The 18,280-nt window shown below is 36.7% G+C and overlaps 1 protein-coding gene across 5 annotated transcripts in view; it reads left to right on the top strand.

Annotated features, from left to right (window-relative positions):
• AKT3 (AKT serine/threonine kinase 3) overlaps positions 1-18,280 on the top strand; it is a 213,156-nt gene that overhangs the window by 20,907 nt on the left and 173,969 nt on the right. The window contains exon 1 of one of the 5 annotated variants that reach the window (XM_088144120.1): positions 18,017-18,036. The exons of 2 other annotated variants lie outside the window; for them this stretch is intronic. The gene's annotated coding sequence lies outside the window, so the exon portion shown is untranslated. Of the gene's footprint in view, positions 1-18,016; positions 18,037-18,058; positions 18,250-18,280 lie in introns of those variants that run through there. 2 more of the 5 variants (XM_025177706.2, XM_025177707.2) reach the window with 2 other exon arrangements.

Genomic DNA, 18,280 nt, shown 5'->3' with positions numbered 1-18,280 from the left:
AATTAAGTATTTTCAGTATTTCATCGTGGATGCATTTAATATATTATAATGTATAATTATTAAATGAAAGGCTTTTTGCCTTGATTTATATTTTGAGAATTCATGGAAGAAATTTGGTAATACCTATGATCTATGTATAAGCGGCTACATTTTTGCAATGTAATTATGAGAGCAGGGAAAGTTAAAATTTAGGGAACAATCATGACATGGCAAATTGTAAACAGTGCTTGTTGGTATAGTCTCTGTGACTTACATATGTTTATAAAATACATATTTCAGAGGTCATCAGATTTGGTGATACTATAACCTCCTAAACTAGAAATAAATTTGTATGACCCTTCATGAATAAAACTAATATTTTCATTGGGTTAAAATTGGGAAAGAAATAAATATACATCTTTTAACAATTGAATTTTAATCTATAAATCAATTTAAAAAAATGATAGAATGCTATCACCGTTTTGGATTACTTCTAAATGTTGAGCTTCATCTCTCAGCAGAAGCATTTCCCAACAAATAAGATACTAAAACTGTTTCTTTCTGGGAACAAAAATGCTTGTCAACAACTACATCTGAAGTAACATTTTAAACATTTATTGAACCCCTTCTAAGTTACTCATGATCACTTGGAAAGTCATGATCCACTGAGAACCCCTGATGTATAGATTATAATGTCAGTCATCAACAATAACCAAAGTTCATTTTGCAACAGTTAAGACTTTTTTTCAATCAGATGTAAATATTATACAGTGGTACCTCAGTTCACGAACTTAATTCGTTCCATGATTCTGGTTGCGAACCGAATTGGTCGCGAACTGAATCAAATTTCCCCATAAGGTTCAATGTAAATAAGGTTAATCCGTTCTGAACCATATGTATTTTTTTTAACCACAAAAATATGAAACAAAGTACAGTATGGAGAGAGAGAACACTAACTTTGCTTGAGGCGACACCAAAAAGCTTCACAGCAAGTGTCTGTCTGTGACCTCAATCTCGCCTAAAGGAAGCCACGACCACGTGTCAGAGCAGGGAAGATGGCCACGGGTCGTGTTTGTCACCCGATGCGGAGTTCGCGAACGGAAGCAAAATTTTGCAAACGCTGCTGTTCGTGAACCGAATTGTTTGTGAACAGAAGCATTCGTGAACCGAGGTATTACTGTATATTTTTATATTAAGTGAATTTAGAGATATCCTTGTTGACCTTCAAAAAGAGTGTTAGATTGCCAAGGTGTGGCTTAATATTTCGTGCATTTGTTTGCTAATCAGTAATTTCAGGCAAAGATATACAGAAGTATTAATATTATAGGATAAGCACCTTGAATTAAAGTTGGGGTACCTATTCTTGCCCATTCTCCCCTCTCTTTACAGCAGGCCTGGGCAACTTGTAGAAGGGAAAGGGCCACAATGATAAATTAAAAATCATTGCGGGCCACAAAAGAAAACCTGACATGCTGATCAGGTGTTCAGTGGCTAGCGGTGGCAGTGCTGGAGTTGGTGGTGGTGAGGCTTGGAGGTAGTTGGTTGGCAACACGTCTTTTGGAGTGGTGATGATGAATTTATTATGTTTTAAAAAAACAGGGGTGGGCCTCACAAGGCTACTTGGCAGCCTACATGCTATGCAGACTGCTCTACAGTCTCCTTAGATTTCCATTTATTTATTTGATAAATTTATATAGCCACCCATCTCACATACATGACTCTGAGCAGCATACAAAGTAAAAACACAAAAATAGTACAACAAAATAACCCAAAGCATAACAACAAAAATCATTAGAAAACATTAAAAACATTAAAAACCATAAACAAACATTCTGTGGAAGAGTGTACACAGTTTCCCTAGCAATATAGCCACTTTGCAGGCTCCATACCCATGTTCCCAGATCCCCAGGCCAGATGGCAAAGCTATGTCCTCAGGCCCTTCTGGAAAGCCAGCAAGGTGAGGGCCAATCTGGCCTCAGGGTGAATGATAATCCAAAGTACAGGTGCCGTGATAGAAAAGGATCTCATCCTGGGTCCTGTCAAAAGATATTCCTTCATGGATGGGACCTGGAACATACCATTCCTTCCGGACCTGATAAGATGGGTAGATGTGATTGGGGAGAGGCAGTTCCTGAAATAACCCAGCCCCAAGCCGTGTAGGGCTTTATAGATCATACCAGCACCCTGAATTGAACTGAGAAGCAAACTGATAACCACTATAGCTCATGGAGCAGAGGTGTAACATGCAGATGTAAGTGCTCACATAATTGCTCATGCCAATGCATTTTGCACCAGCTGAAGCTTCCAGATGCTCTTCAAGGGCAGCCCCGTGTAGAGCATGTTACAGTAATCCATGTGTATAATGGATATAAGTCTTCATTTACAGATGGAGGCAAGAGTTAAATATCTTTTCCAGAAGTATGATATGGATGCAATGAACATGTGCTCCAAATGGGAGATAATTATCTCAAACAGCCATTCAAGTTCAAAGATATAGGGCATTCTAATATATACACACAAACAATAAAATGTTACTGAAGGGGAAAAAAAACCCATATTCTTCCATGAGTGCATGGCTCATTATACTGTTTCTATAGGTCTTGAAACAAAGATGGAGAAAGAAAGAGAGATGGTGGGAGGATTATTATTTGCCAGGCAAGGAGTGGAAAGAAGGCCTATAGAAGAGGTAAGGATTAGGGTTAGAGGTAAGGTGGAGATAGCTTTATAACTCAAAGCTTGACTCAGAAGTAAATGATGGGCCATAGGGACAAAATAAATAGGCTGAGAAGAACAGAAAAGAACGAGAATATAGTAATCTGATCTTATATGTTCCAGGGTAAGAGAACATACACATAAAACCAAAAACTCACTTCCAGTTTGGGCACACATGAATTAGAAAAATATCATAGGCAAAGACCCCAATCCCTTAGACAACCTCGAAATACTCTTGCGTGAGAAGAATCCTGGAAGGAATCCATCTATAATCATGTCAGTCTTGAGCTCAAAACTGTAAATGTGCAGTCTTGGCAAAGTAGTAAGATAGGAACCATGAACAATAAGAGCAATTAAAGAGTTGAAAACAAAGGACAGAACTTACTCAGTGGCTCTGAGGGTGCACTGAAGATGTGGCAGGGAAGGATTAGTTCCCTTCTGGGAAATGGATAGGGAACTTAAGGGCAGTTTTTAACTACCTGATTGATTTAGAGGTTCTTGATTGATTGATTGAATTGCCCACAGATGCTGGACTTGTGTTGAACGTTTATATGTTGGTGAAAGATAAGTTGGTGTTGATGAAATATATGTTGATACTGCCAGAGGGATAGATTTATGGTTGTGTTTGCACCAGATGACTCTTACTGGGAATATAGGTCAAGATAAAGGAAGGCAAATACTTGGAAGGAGATCTTTAATTGCTGTGTGGTGGGAAAAATGAAGTGATGGTGGGGGGCTTTGCAGACATTACTATTTCAAGTAATACATTTTCTGGAATTTACTCTTACATTCATATACAACTTACTCTCTAGGTGATCAAACAATCCATGGAGGGAGGTACCATCTCCCCTCATTTTAGCCTAACAACTTGTGCAGTACCTTTTTTTTTAGATTTTTTTTAATCCTGCCTTTATAATTTTTACAGATAACTCAAGGTGGCAAACATACCTAATTCATTCCTTCTCCTGTTTTCCCTACGACAACCCTGTGAAGTGGGTTGGGCTGAGAGAGAGACACTGGCCGAAAGTCACCCAGCCAGCTTTCATGCCTAAAGTGGGATTAGAATTTACAATCTCCTGCTTTCTAACCTGGTGCCTTAACCACTAGACTAAACTGGCTCTATTATCTCCTACCTATTCCTAGTTTAGCATCTTAATCACTATGTCATACTTATTATTAAAATAATAATAATTCCCCTTTTCTTCGTTTTATTTTGTATTTAGTTGCCATTTCATATTGTATTTTTGTGTGTTGTATATGTTTTAATGTTATGTGAAAAGGCTCAAAGATATTTAAAAAGTTTTAATGGTTACATTAATCTGCAAACTTACTGTAAACAGAGCAAGAAATAGCCAGAAATGTATTTTTTCAGATAAATTTCTTTAGACACCATCAGCTTAACAATGTTGCATCAAGCTTTCTTTATTTTGAACTATGTGGTAAGCACTAATAGTACCAGATTCTTCCTCCTTTACTTCTACATTTATTTGAAACTCAGATTACTATTTGGGATGATTATATGATTTTGCTTTAGCAATGTTGTATTCTACAACACTAGTATTAAAGAACATTGTGCCCAAATTAATGTTCTTGCAATAAAATGATATCAGGAGCTCAGTGAATTTAAATTATTTTTAGCAGATGTTTGAAAGTTTAAGGCAATCACACTGAAATCAGAGTTTGAAAAATTGTTTAAAAAATGAAAAAAAAAGTTAGCAATGCCTAATAAGCTTCATAAACAATCTGTAAATGTTTCATACCACTATATCCTTTGTTTTTTGTTTGATAAATTTAGATGGGAAAGCAAATGGGTTATATTATTTTAAGCAATAAAGAGATCTGACTTGAACTACATGTTTAGATGCATGTGCACTGACATAAAATATTCCATTACATAAAAGTTGCAGGCATTATTCCATATGTAGGTTGGCATATTTAGAAAGGCATATTTACTGTTCTACCAAGTGTGGATCTAACCTGTATTTGATGTTGTTCCCATAGGTTCACTCTGATGTCCTTCTGTAGAGAATAAGGACTTTGAAAGAAATATGCAAGAACTTTTATCTAGGGAAAGAGCGCCGAAATATTCTTTAAGTCCTGGGAAGCAACTCAGGCAAATACCACCCTGGTACACTGGCATATAAGAAGGAGGAGAGGTAGATGTAATGGGCTGTGAGAATAACCTTGAGAGATAGGAGGAAGAGCCGCAGCCTAGACACTGGTCTGATAAAATCTGAGTCCAAAGCAGGAATGTAATTTGAATAAGTATCTCAGAATTGACCCTCCCTAGTTCTCTGGAATGTAAAGACTGGGGGCAGGGGGGAGAGGAGAAAACACTTTCAGACTTGCAAGATTCTGTTGTTATAGCCTATCTCAATGAAATATAGTTTTATTTTTCCTGTGGAGTTGATTTGCTGGTCTAGTCTACATAGTGGGGTTGATACCTTCAAATGTAAGATCAGGAGGAGGACATATTTTAAATTAAAAAAAGGCAGGATAAAAATCTAAAAAAAAAAAAAAACAACCTGGGAAACTGAAGTGCCCAATTTATATAATTCTGTAGAACTGGATGTGGTGGCAGAAGTGAACAGAGAAAGGAGTGTAAAAAGTCTTTGAAATGGTTTATTTGCTATAGACAATTGGATAGAGGAAGTAGATTAAAGAAAAGAGTGTTTAAGAGGGTCAGGAAAGTGAGGAAAAAGATCAGAGTTAAGATAAATTGTTGGAAGAGGTGGCCACTTCATTACACTGACTGACACATTATTACAAAATAGAACAATTAGAAAATAACAGAAGAAACTGCAACATAAAAGGAGACTGTGTATGGAAAAGATATTTATGACTTACAGAGAGAAAGAAGGGAAAGAAAGAAAGAAAACATCGAGGGAGAAGAAGAGAGGACGGGAGAAAGAGTTATCAGATTCAGATACGTGTAATCATTTGTTTAAAAAATTAACATCACAAATGATAGGGTTAAATGAGAACTTCCAACAATCACAGGAGAGAGAGAGTTTTAAACAAGATGAAGGAAATAAAGACAGAATTAAAAACTGAGATTATGAATATCACAAAAAGTGTTCAAGCTAATACACAAGAGATAAAGTTAAAAAAAGACTTAAAACAAAGGGCTGAAAATCAAAATTTGAAGTCAAATGGAAAGAACAATGGAGACTTCAATGTAGAATTTCTGCAAAGGCAATTACATTTAAGATTCAGAGGTATTCCAGAACATTTTGTAAAGGTGGATCTTGAAGGCCATTTCAAAACCTAGATGCAAGACTACATAAAAATAGATGGAGACTTCCCAGATATTGAGTATATTTAGAATAAATTCTAGTTTATCTTAAATCACCTTCTTGGGAGGTATTAGAACAATTAAAAGATAAAGAATGATGAATTTTCATTTTTAAATTAAGAAAATAAAATAAAAGTTTAACACTGGAATCCATCTATGCCCCAAATAAGAATAAGGAAATTTTTAATGAAAAATTCTTCCCAATTCTAATAGAAATTACATGAATGAAATCCTAGATTTGAATTTAGGCAAATTCACTTTTCAAAAGGAAAAAAAAGGAAAGCTCCCCAAAAAGGTTTTTCAGTACATAGACACACTAGCTTTGATGGATGTTTGGCGACTACAAAACCCAGAAGCAAGGGACTATATGTTCTTTTCTGCAAAATATCATACATATTCAATCATTGATATCTGTTGGGTTTCTAAGGTTCTCACAGCATCTATTAAGGAACTGGAAATTCTCCCAATGACATACATGGACCATAATCCAATTTTAATGTCATGGTTTCAATGAAAAGAAAATGCTATTCAAATGGAGGGTGAATAAGAGTCTGTTACTCCAAGAAGGCATATTACAGAAATGTAAAGAATTAAAATGTTTCTTCAATATAAATACAACCGCAGGGGTATTAGAGACAACCATATGGGAGATATGTAAAGCTTATATGAGAGGAATACTTAGAAAGTTTGCAGCAATATAGTAGACAGAAATCACAATTGAAAGGGCAAAAATAAAAATTTTAAAAATTCACAAAACTAATCCAAATGAACAGGTTTTGAGAGAACTAAACAGAGTTAAACAACAATTAGATTTACTGGAAACAGAAGAGCTCCAAAGAAAGATAAAATACGTCAAACAGAATCCTGTTGAGAATGCAAATAACCAGGAAAATATCTGTCATATCAAATCAGAAAGTTGAAGGAAAGAAGGATGATAATAGCAATAAAGAAAAGGAAGAAACTATTATATGCAAGATTGAAAATCAACTCACATAATTTTTAAGGAACTATATTCTAAACATAAAATGTACAAAGAAGGTTTAAAGAAGCTTAAAGAATGTACTGAAGATCATAGATAAATATTAAGTAAACCTATAACAATTCAAGAGATAAAAGAAGCAATAAAGAAAATGAAATGAATGAAATCCAAGCAACAAAAGCAATACCAAAGACATCGGAAGAAGCATATATAACTTCGATTTATAAAGAAGGAAATGATTTGAAGAAACCTAAAGCATGCAGACCAATTTCTTTACTGAATTTCAATTAGAAGATATGTACTACAATACTAGCTAAACATATGAGGAAGTATACACATAGATCAAACTGGTTATGTTCCCAAGAAGAGGATGAAGAACAACAGTAAATTCATAATAAATGCATTAGAATGCAATAACAATAAAACAGGTGGCACGGTATTTTTGGATGCAGAAAAAGCTTTGACAATTTGGACTGGACTTTTTAGAGTTCCTAAATTTATTTATTTCTTTATATTTTAAATTTAGTCACCGCCCACCTCACTCAGAGAGCGACTCTGGGTGGTTTACAATAAAACAAGAATAAATACTAATTAAAATGCAATAAAAGCAGTGTATTTTAAATTCATTAGATAAAATGAATCCAGAAGAAGAATTTAAAATTTGAGTGGATAGCATATATCAATGGCAAACAGCAAAGATTAAAGCAAATTGAATACTCTGCACAGGTTTCCCAGTAAGTAAAAGCACAAAGTAAGGATTTGACTCTGCTTTACTATTTTAAATTTGTTTTCTAAGTCTTGGCTGATATGATCTGAAAAGACAAACAACTGGGATCAAGAGTCAAAGAGAGGAATATAAAATGAAATGGTATGCAGATTATATAGTACTAGCAATTATGCACCCACAAAGCTCTACAAGACAGTTAATGTCCTTGACTGATTCTCTAGATACAAAATTAATGAAAACAGGTACCTAACTTCTGAAGATTTTGTGAAGAAAGAGATTGGCTGTGAGATAACAAAAGATCCAGTAAAATATTTTCAGGATTTTATTTGACAGGATATAACAAAGATACATTTCCAAACAATTATAATAAATTATGGAAAGAAGTAAACAAGATCTTGAAAGATGGAAAAAAAGCTTACAGGACTGGCAAAGAAAATTTAATAGATTCATATGGAGTGGGAAAAACAGATTCAAAATCTGACTCAAAAGAGAGGTGGCCTTGCATTTCCTAACTTACATTATATCATCAAGCAAGCTGTCTATCATAGATAACAAAATAGATACAATATCTGAATATCAGAACATTGATTATAGAAGGAGCTTGCTTGGCCAATGGACTTTAGAGGTATTTGTGGTACAAAGGAACAAAAGAAGGCAAGAATTTGAAAGGACAAAGTTTGTTAAAAATTTGGAATATTCTAAAAATAAGTCTGGCAACTTTTCTTTAGCATCATCAAATGCTTTTTATTTCATGGATACCTACAGTAAGAAATATTTAATTACATATGCTAATATGCTGTATCCAAATTCAGAAAATAGACTAAAGACACAGCAAGAATTGCTCAATGAAAGTAGGAATTTATCATGGTTAATGTATTTATAAATTACTGGAAGAATAAAAAGTGAGCTTAAGAAAGGGGTGACCTTGAGAAAGGTAACAGAATTTGAAATGCTTATACAGAACCAAGATCATTTATTATTATGCATTTACAGTGGGGGGGCGGGGAAGGCACAGGCACAAAGGAAGGCAAAGACTCCTTGTCTGGAGTGTCCTCCAACTTAGACTTTGTATTTCCCATGACCCACAGTAGTAATCACAAGGTGCCAAAATAAAAATCAGCCTAATTCAATAGGTCAGTGAAGCCAAGCATAATTGTCATAGCACAGACAAACAGGCTACAAAATTACATAGCCAGGCACAGACACTTGTGGTTACTTTAACAGCTCAGATGCTTGTGGTTACTTTATTTATTTTTTTTTCAATTCCCTTTTTCTCAATCACTTCTCCCAACAATTGCTTCGTCCGTCTCGGGCCATTTTCCTCGCGGACAAATGGAACCACAGATTGGGACCCCGCACTCGCTTCGCACCTTAGATGCGTCTCAAACATACACAATCTTTAAAAAGGGAATGTTTCAGTCCTTCAGTGTTTTGTTTCTTTCTCTTTAAGCCCTCTCACCAGCAGTCCACACAGTGACTGCAACAACAGCAATCACACCAACACTGGCAGTCACAAAACCAACACATCCAAAAGAGGGACAGGCTCCACATTCATAAATTTTCAAACACACTCTCTTTCACTGAATCTGTGGAGGCACGAGAGTTCCATCAAATGCCCTTGCATTCCAGACACCCCTGGTCATCAACCATAGGTCTATCAGGGAGCTGGGTGCGGCTGCAATTGATTTCTCGCTCAGCCCTGATCCACAGAGGGGATATATAAGGGAACTAACACACACACCTTTCTTTTTTTTTTCCCCCTTGTTGCACAACCCCGGGTTTAGTGGAAACTAGCCCTTGTCAACAAGACAATCCTTATCTATGGAAAAGGGCCGGTCCCACTGTGCAAACCAGCAATGGCAAGGGACACCACACCTCGGCAAGCCTGCTGACCCTTATCTACGAGAAAGGTGGGGGACCCTTAGTAGTAAACTGACCCAGCAGAGGCAGTGTTGTAAACTGTTAAATGTATATGTAAAATTATTGGATAAAAAACAAACAGGCCAAACCGGCGACTACACAGAGAAAAACAAAAAGCAAAACAGCCAGAAAGGAAACAGACACAGAAGCAAAGGCGAGACTATCAGCAAGCAAGCATGTTTGCAAAACGTAACATAAAACAAATTCTAAAACTCAAAACAAAGGCACTGATATTCAATTACAAACTCTCACTTCTTACTTCTTTTTTTTCCCCCCCTTTTCTTACAAAATACACCTCAAGGCGTGACCCTGGACCACAACTCAATTCTCCGGAGGTGATCAAACTCCTGACGCATTGGCTTCGACAGAGTCCCAGCCACAGAAACACCTGGATTGTTTTGCCTTCAGGCACAGCAATTCCACTTCTAAACTACTCCTTTTAAGCTAAACTACTCATCATAAATTCCATAAAATCACAAAATTCCCCAACAGGACTTTCCAAAAAGGGAGTCCCCTCTTACCTTAGAAACGTGAAGCCTTAGAACTTTGAACGACGGTGTGGGTAAATCTAAGAAAGGAGCAGCTGATAACCAGTGTTCAGCTTGTCCCTTCCCGGCCAATGCACCAAAACCGTCAGGGAAAAAATCTCGTTAAACACGGGAGACAGACACACCAGAACATAAGTCACTTCAGTCCTAAAAGCTTTATTAAATGTTAGTTCAATAAGCAAATAAAATTCAACCAATAGCATACAAGGTACTAACTTAGATTCACATTGCAATGAGGACCATCATGAGCAAGCCATCAGGCAAGATAGCTTGACCAAGTGGTCGCGACCCCTTAGTTGCAATCCCTTTTATCCTCAAAAACCACAAACCACAGACATGACTCCCAGGATTTGCAACTGAATCATAACTTCCTTGGTGCTAATTTTACCATGCTTTACCATATTTTACCATACTTCCCTGTTCCATTTGTCCTTGTCACGTTCTTTCCCATCAGCAGTTTGCTTAGTGTTGCAAGTTTGCCTATTTCCTGTTATTGCCCTAAAGGCCATAAAAAGCTAGCTTTGCTTTTATTAAATGCAATTAAAATTAACATTAAAACATATAGAAGGCTACTAATAATTTTCCTCTCACAATAGAAAGATTCAAGTATAATTGCATCTGAAGCTGGATTCAGTTGTAATACAAAGAACTCAGAAAAACTGAAACTTTTCCAATATAGATTTCTGTGGTTTATACTTTGGGACTAATTTACTGTTTGTTAAATATAAACATACCATGTTAATCCTTAACTGCAAAAGAAACAAGACCTACCTGAGTAGTTAAGAAGAAGTGTTTTATGCTGGAAATATGTACTTTGATTCCTCAAATCTGTATAACCTTTTTTCCTATAAAATGGGCTTTTTAGTTTTTAAATTAAAATCTACTTTTTAAATTAAAAATTAAATTAAAATCTACTTTGTGATAAAACTGGGAAATAACTTAAATATCCTGCCACTTATTTGGTTCACTGTTTATTTGTCCTCTCTTTTTCTCTTACTACATCTCTTGTTTCTATTTGCTATCATGGCATTTTCCTTACTGGTTTGAAGAAGGTAAAGAATTTTGAGTTCTGTTTCCTCATTCTTAATTGGGAAATGAGAGCAGTGTTAATAGTTTTGTTGTGCCACCTGTTGAAAATGCTTTAATTTTCTGATATTTCAGGAGTAGTTTCCCCTGTTACAGGGAACATTAAATACTCTCTTCAGGATACTGCAGTTTCATCTATCATCCAGTGCTTGAATTATTCACTATTCATATACTGGGAAATACATGATAGTGAAAAGAGGAGCAGGGTTGCCATTATCTTTCTTGCTAAAGATCAGATATTTATTCTGAGAGAACAAGTGAATTAATAAAAAGCATTTTATTCAGTAAAAATGTTTTATTTTTTTAACTAAGAAATTTATTAAATTTATTATTGCATTTCTAGTTTATAGTTCACTGAGAGTTTATGTTAATTATGTTATTATGCTATGATCATAGCCTATAGTAATTAGGTCTGGGTTGAAGCATTAACATTTGCTTTCATTATAATTAGAAAATAGATTCCATTTAGAACATAGTCATAGTCAGATTCAACTTTCTTGCGAGGGTTGAATGAAAAGTAATGCTTCCAATATTATAAGCCACCAACAGATGGCAGTACTGGTACACTAGAAGCTCTGACATGTTCTTTAGCATCTGTTCTTTCACTTCAGTTGGCAGGAAGTTGCTGTGAAAAATGGTTGTGTTTCTTTTGTTTATCAAATGGAAACCTGCAGTTCTCATCAGTATGCTTTAAGCAAAGTGCTGTGATTGAACTTTTGATTGCCGGAGACTCTCCAATTGAAATTCACCATAGAATGCAGTTTTTTAATGATGATGACTGTGTTGACCTGAGTACTGTGCATTTATGTGCCCAAAAATGTAAAGATGGTGAACAAGGAAGAACTGATTTGTGCACTTAAGAATGAAGTGGAGAGGCATGGCAATAGCAGCTAGCTGACAAGAGTTTTCCTCCTGTCCCGCTCTGAAGTTTGGGTATTTTTATTAACTTTTAGACATCTAGGCCATGATCTGAGGTAAGATAGAGGGGACTCTTGGTTTCCTCCAGGACTTTTTTTTTTTTAAACCATCTAGCACCCATGCAGATGTGTTGTTCAAAGCTGACAATGCTACCAACTTGCCCCACTTTTTTTCTTTCTTCTTTGGCAGAAGGATTGAAAAAATCTCCAAAAGAACCAACTATTGGCTTATTATTTCTCTTTACTGGATTTTACAATTATAATTATTTTGACCACTTTCCAACGGTTCCCATGTGGAGGGGAGAAGAGAGGGAGAGAAGATCTGACTGCAGCAGCAGCAACAGTATTGTGGTGAGATGAACCCTTCTCTTAAAAAAGAAGATCTTCAGTCAAGATGAGTTCCAGAATTGAGAGTACTTGCAAAACAGATTCTGTTGAACTTATGTAACAAGATCTGAATTTGAATTACTAACACCATTTATGGGAGCGAGTTGCAGGCTTTAACTAACTGCTGTGTATGCCTGTGATTCATAGAGAATTACAACAGCGGAGTGAGACACTATTTGGGTGCAAGTAGCTGACCTTGAGCGCTTTGGATTTACATAGTAAGTTTGCAATATCACATTTTAGTTCTTTTTCCCATCCTCCCACTGCAAGATATAAGAAGACCCACTAGATGGCACCAAAAGACACAATATACATTGACATATACAGGTAGTCCTTGGGGTATGATGGTAAATGGGACCGGAATTTCTGTTGCTAAGTGATGCAGTTGTAAAGCACAACTTCATGTGACCATATCATTTAGTGACAGAAATCCCGGCAGTCCCTGTTGCCATCATTAACTGAATCCTACTGATTGCTAGGCAAGGACCCACCTTGATCCAAGCCATTCCTGACTTGGTCCCTCCTAGCCCCGAGCCTCGGGGACTGCCTTTTCTTGAATTCCCCCCACCCGCCTATCTCCCCCCATCTCTGCCCTTTTGGCCACCCTGCACAGTGGCACTCCTTGGCGATAGCACCAATTGCTCTGGGGCTGAAGTAGAGGCCTGGGGCCTTCAGCAGTCTCTGTTGGTCACCTCTGCTCCTGGCCTCTACTTCAGCTCCAGCACTGCTGGAGCTATCATTGCCGCTGAGGAGTGCCACCTCAAGCCCCACGCTGTGGCCAGCCACCCCAGCACCCCAGTGCAAAGCCCCAGCGACCCCTGCTGCCCTTTGCTCCACCAGTCCTGCTGTGCCCAGCTGACCTTTGCTGTCTTATTCCTCCCACTGCTGACAAGGCACACCTGGCCTGGCCCTATGGGAGGTGGCTGCTGGCTGCACAAGGCCTTCTCCCTCACGTTCCATTGTCCAGATTGCAAGAAGGCTGCATGTGATTTGGAGAATGGCGGGCGAGGTCTACTTGTGAGGTTTTGGAAGGCCTCAGAAGCCTTCCAAAGCTTCACAAGAAGGGTCCACGGGATTTGGAGAACAGTGGGAGGAAGAAGATGGCGAAGACTGGAAATAATTGGAATTTTTCAAGGAACTATATTCCAAACATAAAATTGACAGGGAACATCTGAAAACACACATTAAAGACTCACATCTTAAAGAATTCAGCAAGGAACATAAATGCGAAGTAAATCTATAACAATTCAAGAGATCAAAGAAGCAATAAAAAAATTAAAATTGGAAAAAAGGTCAAGACAAGATGGTTTGTACTGTATTATAAGGAGTTAGAGAAAGAATTGTCAAAACTACTGTTAAAGACAATGAATGAAATCAAAGAGAGAAAAACAATACCAAAGACATGGGAGTAAGTATACATAACTTTAATACGCAAAAGGAATTACCCAGAGTCATGGAGACCAATTTTTTTTATAGAATGTCGATTGCAAATATATTAGCTGAATATAAAAGGAAGTGCATTCCCAAATAATGCACACAGGCCAAACAGCTTATATTCCAAAGAGGAAATTGATGGAGAAGAGCAGATTTACTATAAATGCACTAGAATATATCAACATTATGAAAAAAAAGCAGCTGTAATATTTTAGATGAGGAAAAAGCCTTTGACAACCTTGAATGGATATTTCTGCTGGAGGTTCTAGACAAAATTAATCCTGGAGAAGTATCCCAGAGAGCATATATCAATAGCAAACAGCAAAGAACAGAACATTCTCTGCAAGCTTCTCAATATGTAAAGGTACAAGACAAAGGTGTCCATTCTTTCCTTTACTATTTGTAATCTCTTTGGAAGTCCTAGCAAACAAGATTCAAAAAGATAAATACTGTAACCAGAATCAAAATTCAAGAAGAGGGACGCAAAATGAAGTGCTATGCAGACAATATAGTATTAACAATTACGCAACCACAAAGCTCCATATGACAGTTGAGGCAAGTAATCAAAGACTTTGGTTGCCTTTTCAGATACAAAATTAATGAAAAGAAAACTAAGATAATAAGGTATTTAAGTTTTGAAGAAAAAGACTTTAGGAAAGACAAACTGGTTGTGAGACAGCAAAAGATTCAGTGAAATATCTAAAACTCCACTTGACAGGATGTAATAAAGATAAATTTCAAAATAATTACAACAAATTATAGAAAGAAAAAGAATGAAGTGGACAGCTGTAACAGCAACCAACAGGTTTCACATGAGAAAGGTTGATGAACTGATTAAGAACAATCAATGGATCACTCAAATGGAAATTGCTGTCAAGCTTGGATTTCACAGGAGTGCATGGGCCATGTTATTGATATTCTTCAATATTGTAAGATTTGTGGAAGATGGGTTCTTCACATGCTGAAAGTTTCAAGAGTTGATATTTGACAGTCATTGTCACACTTCGACAAGGAAAGTGTTTCTTCATAGCATCTTGGCAGCCAACAAAATATGGGCTTATCATTATGACCCAGAGTGAAATATCAGTCCGTGGAATATAATCACATGCAAAAAAGAAAAAAATCCAAAACCCAGAGTTTGGCAGGAAAATGTCATGGTTTATGGTTTATAGTTTTTTGAAACACAGATGGTATTATTTACATGTATTTTCTTGAACCTGGCACCAATATCAGCTCAGTGCACTGTGCTGCAATACTCAAAACTTGAAACAATGATTAAGCAGAGTTCAGAAGCACAAGAAGGAATGTTTTCTGCAACATGATGCTAGGCCTCACACTTCACAAATCACTGAAGCAGTTGTGAAGTTGGATCTGTCTTACGCCATCAGTTTACAGTCCAGACCTGATGCTATACAACTTCCACATTTTCCCAAAATTGAAGGAATACCTTTGTGGGCATTTGTTGACTCAAATGAAGAGATGGAAAGGATATCAGGATCTGGTTGAAGATAGAAAATATGGATCCGTTTTGTGATGGCTTTAACAAGCTTGTCCGTTGCTGACAGAAATGCGTAGCAAATGGTGGCAGTATTGTGGAGAGGTACAGGTAACTAAAGAGCTAATTTCAAGGATTATTTTTCTGTTTCATTTTTAAAAAATATCCTTATTTAATTTAAAGTTAGGGAGATGGGGTTATACTTTTCATTCTTGTATATACTGGTTTTCTGTAAAAAATACACTCAAAATATTACTAAAAATGCATAACAAATGAGCAAAATTATAAATACAACAAAACGATTAACCTGTAAGTTTCTTTACTCTAGACTTTTGTGTTTGTTATTAGCTAGCCATAATCCCAAATACAGTAAATTAGTAGGAGAAAGTTTGTAAAAACTAATTAAAAGACCTGTTTAATTCCTGTTTCATACAAGCTTAAGTATTACACAGCTGTCTTGTTCCCAAAGTTTAGGATATTTTAAAGATTGCAATTCTCCCTAAGAATATTAAAGAATAGCCTTTGGGAGATTTGGTACACATAAGTCTCAGTTATAATTTGTGTATTAAATCTAAAGGGAAGCAAGGAAATATTTTTATTAAAATTAGAAAAGGCTCATGCTAGGATTAACTAAAAAGCATAAATTGGGGTATCTTGCATACTGTTATTGTGAGAAAATTCTTTAAAAATATTCTAACAAAGAGGCAAACATTACAATGTTGCTGTAAGAAAATAAAAAGTATTTTTATAATGTTTTATTTCTAAAATCAATCTACCATTCGAGGGAGTTAAAGCCTTTCTTAGATTTTACAGTTTTACAATTAGTACAGTTTTTCTTATCAGAACAATATTTCCATAAATATAAATAACCAGTAATCTAAGTGGTGACAAATGTATTTATAAAAATAATAAGTATACCAATAAAATAAATATGTATTCAATTTCTATATAACTTCCTTTGCTGAAACAGCTCAAGACAGTTTACAATAAAACACAGAGTAAAACAATAGTTAAACCAATGTTCAATAAAATGTATTCATTGAAGACGTGGGGGAAAAGATTTGGGGGAAGATTTCAAGAGGTGCTTGAAAGTTAACATCACAGTTGCTTCCCGTATTTGAAGGGAAGACCATTCCAGAGTGTGAGTGCCTCTGTAGAGGAGATCTATCTGTGAGCAACCAATAGGTGGCTTTTACAGTTCTCTGTACATGTAGCAGAATCTCCCCTAATGTTCTCAGTGGCCAGCCATGTCTATAATGGCAAAAGCAATCCAATAGGCATCCTTGCCCTATGTTGCTTAGGTCTTTAAATGTCATAACCAAAATCTTGGACCAGGCTCAATAGCAAATTGGCAGCTGGTGCTGTTGCTTCAATAATATTTGCATGGCCAGGAGTCCCACTCAGCAACTTGGATGCCACATTCTGCACTAGCTGCAGCTTCTGGACTAAGCTGCAGTTGTTTGGTGCATTATACAGGTAGTCCTTGACTTACAACCATTTGTTTAACAACTGCTCAAAGTTACGATGGCATTGAGAAAAGTGACTTACAACCATTGCAGTGTCCCTGCGATCATGTAATCAAAATTCAGGTGCTTGACAATCAGCATGTATTTATAACAGTTGCAGCATCCCCGGGTCTCGTGATCACTATTCATGACTTTCCCAGGGGGCTTCCGACAAGCAAAGTCAATGGGGGAATCCAGATTTGCTCAACAACTACATGATTTGCTTAACCACCGCAGCAAATAGGTCAAAAAATCAGGCATGACTCGCTTAATGACTGCATTGCTTAGCAACTTAAGTTTCAGTCCCAATTGTGCTCTTAAGTTGAGGACTACCTGTAATCATCTAAATGTGAGATTCCCGGCATGTGAACAACTGTACCTAGGCTATCTCTATCCAGAAAATGCCATTGTTGATATACCAGCTGAATATTGCAGCACATACTCCTAGCCAAGGTTGTCACTTGGACCTCCAGTGAAAGTGATGATTCCTGGTGCATGATCTGAACTATGTACCTGTTCTTTCTGATGGAAAGAAACACTGTTTAGAACAAATTATCCAGTTCCTGAACCTGGAAGTCAGTCACCCTCAAGTCTCCATCTCTGGGGATTCGGTTATTAGCACTTATCACTGTATAGCTGCATCTTGATTTAAATGCTATGGAAAAATGGTGCTGAGTGTCATCTGAATATTGATGATACCCAGCTCCAACCCCCCTGATTGCTATTTCAGGTGATTTCACAGAGATATTAAATAAAATTAGGGACAGAAGAGTGCCCTGTAGCACCACAGAACTTAGCTACCATTGTGTAGAGGTATAGTCACTCACATATAGCTGATCCTGAAAACAGGAGTAGAACCATTGTAACATAGTGCCCCCAACTCACTTAGTCCAGGAGAATAGTACTGAAAGTTACTAACAGAATAAGTAGCATCAAGAGTGTCATACTCCTTCTGTCTCTTTCTTTTCAGAGTCATCTATTAGGATGACCACAAACTGTTCCTGAACCCAAATTGAAAAGGGTCCAGATCATCAGTTCTCCAACATCTGAAGGTACATAGCCACCATCTTGCTCAAACACCTTGCCCCAGAATGCAACATTTTTAACTGAACAGCAAATAGCAAAATCTTCTGGGTCTGGAGGATCTTAACATGCAAAAACTTTTTACAATATTGCCATGGAAAGAAACTAGACTTGTAACATCTGTATTTATTGGATTGTTCCTTTTTATATACCAAGTACCTTTGCTAGAGATGAGCAGATCAGTAAGTACATAAATTTGATTTGACCTAGTTT

Source organism: Python bivittatus, unplaced genomic scaffold (genome assembly GCF_059951505.1).
Source record: "Python bivittatus isolate LINGU-HERP-01145 unplaced genomic scaffold, Pbiv_v1 ctg000020_np1212, whole genome shotgun sequence".
Classification (NCBI taxonomy): Eukaryota; Metazoa; Chordata; class Lepidosauria; order Squamata; family Pythonidae; genus Python; species Python bivittatus.
This window is presented reverse-complemented; position numbering and strand designations above follow the sequence as displayed.